We start from the raw sequence: 6,000 nt of genomic DNA, 5'->3' as shown, positions 1-6,000 counted from the left end.
AAGCTGTAAACAGAGTTTCTCATTTTACTTTGGCGGAGAGTATGTGATGAAAAGGGGAGAACGTCTTTTAACATTTCCTGTCGTTAATTTTTTTTTCTTTAAAGATATTTCCCCCCTCTGGTTCTCCAAATTGTCACAAAACATTTGCGTAATGACCTGGTGCTGACACGCTTAGATGAAACTCTAAGGACAACTTGGATGAAGGTCAACTTGTAATTAAAGCATCCAGGAGACGCAGGCTCTTAGGGAACAGCCGTGACTCCACGGCAAACACGGCTGCGTAGCCAGACGTCACACTCCCGCGTGCAAACAACCTGGGGCGCGCCCACCCGCGCTCCGCAGACTCCTCCGAGCAGCCCCAGTTTTGGAGAAAGTCTGGAGGGCACATGTTGCTCCTCCCCCTCCCGGTTCAGGGTCAGGCAAGGAGAGAAGGAAAGGCGAGCAAGGCCTCGTCGGGATGCGGGACCCTTGTCGCCCCAACTAAGCGCAGAGATCGCGCGGGCGCATAGCTCCTTAGCGCTGGGCAGAGGGAGAGGAGGAGGGGGGAATCCCGCCCTCCGCTCCCCTCCCCCCGCAGGATCGGCGCGCCCCTCCCCCGCAGGAAACGTGCCCGCCCGCCCCTCCCTCCTCCACTACCTCCTGGGGACCTGGGTTGTAAAATCCCACGGGTGGGACGGACTCAGCGACGGGGCGGGGCGAGGCGAGGCACTGACCAGGTCCAGCAACCCCCTCCCCGCGCCCAACCGCCTCTCCGCACACGCTTCCCCGCCCCTCCTCTGGCGTCGCTCTACTATCACAACACCCCTCCCCCGGCCCCAGCTTGGCTGCAGCACTCCCACCCCCGCCAAACCCGCGCGGGCTGGCCTATCTCACGCTCCGGGACCATCTCCCCAGGCTAGACCCCCGCAGCCCGGGCTACAGGGAGGAGCCACAACGGCGGTAGCCCCGCCCTCGGTTTCTTGGACTCCCCGGGCCCCTCGAACATCTGGGTGCGGGGGTGAGCGTCCCATCTGTGGCTCCTGGGCGGCCAGATGTGCGCGCTCCCCCGCCCTGGCCTGGAGGCCGGCGAGTCTGAGCGGGCGCGCGGGAGGGGCTGGGAGTTTTCCCGGGAAGCTGACTTCCCCGCCGGCGGAACCTCAGCCCCCGGGGCACCCCGCCTTGGCCTCCCAGCGCTCCCGGACGCGCCGCCCCCACGAAAAGTTTCCAACCCAGCCCGGGCCCCGCTGCCGAACAGCCCTAGGAACCTCCCAAACCAGCGGGGAAAATAGAGCCGGGCTACGGGACTCCCCACAGAAGAGCCCCCTGTGTTTTGACCATGCGGCCCGAGTCCTGGCCGTGGGACCCCACGTGTGCAGCCAGCAAACCCCGTGTGTGGTTGTATTTGGGGTTTGCCCTGAAGTGCTCTTTGACCGGTTATGGATTCCTTTTTTGAAGTTGGAGGTCGTATTGCAACCGGTACAGGCAGTTCAGGACGGGAGAAAAGCCAAGTGAACCCTGTGACTCAACCCCCTTGGAATGTGCCTGGAATAATAATGGGGACTTGAAAGGTTTTTATGGCCGAGGTGGAGGAGGCGAGGCTCCTGCGCCTGCAGCTGGCGGCCGGCCGAGGGGGGCAGTATTGCCTTTTTCAGTGCTGCCGCGCGGGCAAACAGGACAAAAATAGTCGGAGCATCTGGTTTGAATCAACCAAAGAGCATTTCTATCAGCTTCACCCACCGTCCTACGGAACTGACAGAACAGGACAAGCCAAGTATAAAAGTACCCTTTTAACGCTCCTGCATTCGCTAAACCCAATCACACTTTACCGCTGGTATTTCCAAGTGTCCTAACGTACAACTGTCGTTACTTTATATATGTTGCAAATTAAACTTCCTTTTCTGAGGTTGTGTGTGGGCTTGTACTCGAGCATTTGCATTTGCAAGCAACGCTCTGAATATGTTATCCGTTTTCAAAAATGGATGTTGAACCGTGAGGCTCTAGAATAGTGTGTTTTTTTTAAAAGTGAGGCTAACATATGGATTGCTTATACTATTACATATATAGTCGCATTTCCCTCCCTTAACGCCCTACTCAGTATTCCAAAGGCAAGTTGGAACAAAAGGAAAACGTGTCTTAGTGTAAAGAGAGAACCTGTGCCAAGAATTACAGTCACAGGGTAAATAACCTTGTTTTCTCCTTCATCCGTGGCCGCTACCAAACCCCGCTCTTGGAAGGTGGCCAACAGTCTGTCTGGTGGAGGGTGCTGCTAATTAGAGAGAGCCCATAAACCTCCCTGTCGAAGAGGGCATATGACCTTCCCTTCGAGTCTAAACAATAAAGCTGGCGAAGTGCAGACTGCACTTCACGCTGGCTGCCCTGCGGATTCCCTAAATAGGAACAGGATGAAGGCCAGGCTCAAGAGGTTACCATAGCTCTGCTCTCACACTTTGAGGAATGGGTCACTCCACTTCCCAGTGTAACTTGTTTCAATTACTCCATACAATCTATTTAGAGGAGAGCAGCTTGCAGAGAGAACTCATTGTCTCATCTAAATGAGGAAGCAATTACTTGCTGCAGTCTAACTTGCTTTGAGACTGTCGGGTCAAATACCAACCAGATCTCCTGTAACTTGACTTTGCACTTTGGAAGATACATCTTTTTCCTGACCATTTTATTTCCCCCTGCTTTTCTGAAACGCTTTTTTTCCTATTAAGGTTACAAAGTTGTCATTTTCCCCCCCCCCTCTTCAGCCTTCAAAGCTTTTGTTAATTTTAGAATTTGTTACTGCAAGGTAAAGACTACAGCCTCTTCTGTACATTGTTTAATGTTAAATATTCAAAAACGTATTATTATTTTTTATAGGCATCGTCTCAGGACATAGCCAAATAGTCCCCCAAGTCTTCCCTTCTTTGTCTAATTTATCTCCCTGGGAGCCCCCTGCGAGTTTTAATTTTACACATGTTGTAAACTATAAATAATCCAGTTCCACTTCCCTAGAACATGTGGAAACTGTAGCCTGCTATATATCCTAACTGTACTTGCTTTCAACTTTAAAAAGACAATGAAGTCCATCTCCAGTGTAAAAAGGCATTTGGCCCTTTTTTGTGTTTTTTGTTAGTTATGACCCAGTGTGGAACAACACAGGAGAATTCTTCTTGTTGTCAACAGAGCACATAAAAGGGTTTACAAGGTGTGGTTGAAGACAGGAAGTCATGGAGCAAATGCTGGTGGGGAGGTGAGGAAGGAAGGAAAGCACTTCCTGAGAGGATACTCCTCCTGTTTAAGCTACATCCTCTCTTCACATCTCTACCTGTTTATCTTAACCAGTAATTGATAATAAATGGTCTTTACTTTTCCTATTTTAAAAGCATCCTTTCCTTACTGAAGCTACTCTTAAAACCAAATCTATCACTAACTACAAACCACTTTAAAAAAAAACTTGTTTAATCTTCTAATAATCCGAAATTTTTGTATAATGCATGTATCATTTCTATGTTAGCTGCTTAAGTAGTCTGTGATTGCCAAGATAACCAAGTGTAATGGAATTAACGACGCAGAGTCTAAATCCAAATTGTGGCTGGGTCCCAGGTTAGTCACTATTGAGTCTCGTGTTGTTTTGTACCGTAACATGCTGTACTGGTTTGTAGCCTAGGAGCAATGGACTAGTAGTGTTCAGCAAACTTGTTAGTCAACAGAGCCAAATATCAACAGTACAACAATTGAAATTTCTTTTGAGAGCCAAATTTTTTAAACTTAAATTATATAGGTAGGTACACTGTTATTAACTTAATTAGGGTACTCCTAAGGCTTAGGAAGAACCACACTCAAGGGGCCAAAGAGACGCATGTGGCTTGAGAGCTGCAGTTTGCCGACCACGGGACTATACCATATAGTCTAGGTGTGCAGTAGGCTATACTATCTAGGTTTGTGTATGTGCATTCTATGATGTTCACAAAATGATGAAATCGCCTAAGGAGGCATTTCTTAGAATGAATCCATGTCATTAAGCAGTGCAAGACTGTATATAGCAGGTCCTCGAGTAATGTTTTCTTCAACATTGTGTTTCTATAACTAATGGGGGGAAAAATAGATTCTTGGTGAGGCCACTGTCTGTGTGGAGCTGGCAAGTTCTCCCCATGTCTGCATGGGTTCCTCTAGTGACCCCGGTTTCCTCCCACCTCCCAAAGCGGTGCACGTGGGGTTAACTGGCCTGTGAAAGTTTTCCAGTGAGTGGGGGTGTGTGTGTGCCCTGTGCTGGATGGGCCTCTTGTCCAGGGTTGGTTCCCACCTTTCATTGAGCTGCCAGGAGAAGCAGCCACTTATGACGGGAACTGGAATCAGCTGGTTGAAAAAGACTTATTTTACTTATTACTAATCTTTCTTAAATGTCTGCATAGCTCACATTTATTTGAATCTATACTAATATAAGGGTAATTTGCTAATTAGAGTGGAGTCTTCTGGACGTCCTTCCGGACAAAGCTGCGGATGGCCGCTGCCACTGCCAGGGCCCGGCTGAGACTCAGGCAAGCCGCGGTGGCTGAGAGGGCTGAGTCTCAGGCAGGTGGTGGATGGCGGCTGCCACTGGGAGGGCCCAAGGCTCAGGCAAGCTGTGGTGGCTGCGAGGGCCAAGGCTCAGGCAGCCGCTGCAGTCGGCAGTGGCTGCAGCGGGGGGGGGGGGGGGGGGGCGCGTCACCTTCCCCTGATCCACCAGGTCGCCTCCCTCAGAGGAAGGCCAGACTATGGCTTAGGCCCGCTCCCTATGGGGAGCGGATCTAAGCCATCAGTAGGACATCCCCTGAGGGCTCCTGGACTGTGAGAGGGGGCAGGTCGGTCTGAGGGACCCCTACTCCAGTGCACAAATTTTCATGTACCGAGCCTCTAGTGTTTAACATTAGAGGTGTTTTGTGTCTTTATTTAGAAGTTTGGTAAGGTTTCTGTGACCAGAAATATGCCATAGAAACTTAACTCTTGTTTCTATCAATTAGCCTATGGTAAAATTCGTGTCGCTCTACATCATTTTGCTTAAAGTCTCAGTTATCAAGAACCTACTGATGGAGTTAAGTGAGGACTTACTGTACACACACCCACATATATCTTATTGGTGCCATTTCTCTGGAGAATTTTGACCAATATAGATACCTACAGTTGACTTTGGCACTACCATGATCTATTGTAGCACACGAGTTTAGAGTATCCGAAATTAGGCCTAACACTACAAAGGGGTTTGGGGGTGGGGAATATCCATCTATATCTGAAACTTTTTCCCAGTACTCTGAGATAGCATCATGTCAAAACACATAATTCAGCCAAAAGCTCTAACCTGGCTTCATCAACTCTTCTTTTTCTCCTTTTCCAAATTTCAGCATTCAACAATGCTTGGAAGAGAAAAACTCCTCTTCCAAGGGTGATATACAAAACCTTCTGTTTCTGTGTTTTACCTCCCTTCCTCTTCACAACCTTCTTTTTGTAGTTCCCAAAGAAATACAAATGATAAGAAACTGTGGTAGTTCTATGGGACTAAATGTTAAAAGTTACCTTGAAAAATTTGCAAGGCTACAAAAAATGTAGTAAGGTTTCAAGAAATTCTGCCTTAAGTGAAAGTAATGCTCTGAGCCCTGGCTGGTGTGACTCAGTTGGTTGCACCGAAAGGTTGCTGCTTTGATTCCTGGTCAGGGCACATACCCAGATTGCCCGTGTTGGAGGCAACAGATCAATTTCTTTCTCACATGATGTTTCTTTCCCCCTTCCTGTCTCTCTCTGTCTAAAATATGTTTTAAAAACCCCCACAAAAAACCCTTCTAACAACAACGAAAAAGTAATGCCCCGAGTACTCCAGATGAGAGATGATGATGGCTGAAAATAGGGCAGTTGAAGGAGAGGCGAATGTAATGGTCAAATGTACATAGTTTGAAGAGAGCCAAAAGGACTTACTAATGTATTAATGTAAGAACGAGATGAGGGTAAGGAGATCTCCAAGGATTAAAAGAAGGGAAAAAGAGTGCTGTAAGAGAAACCAAATAA

Source organism: Myotis lucifugus, unplaced genomic scaffold (genome assembly GCF_000147115.1).
Source record: "Myotis lucifugus unplaced genomic scaffold, Myoluc2.0 scaffold_62, whole genome shotgun sequence".
Lineage (NCBI taxonomy): Eukaryota > Metazoa > Chordata > Mammalia > Chiroptera > Vespertilionidae > Myotis > Myotis lucifugus.
The sequence above is the reverse complement of the archived record's forward strand: the minus strand, read 5'-3'. Positions refer to the sequence as shown.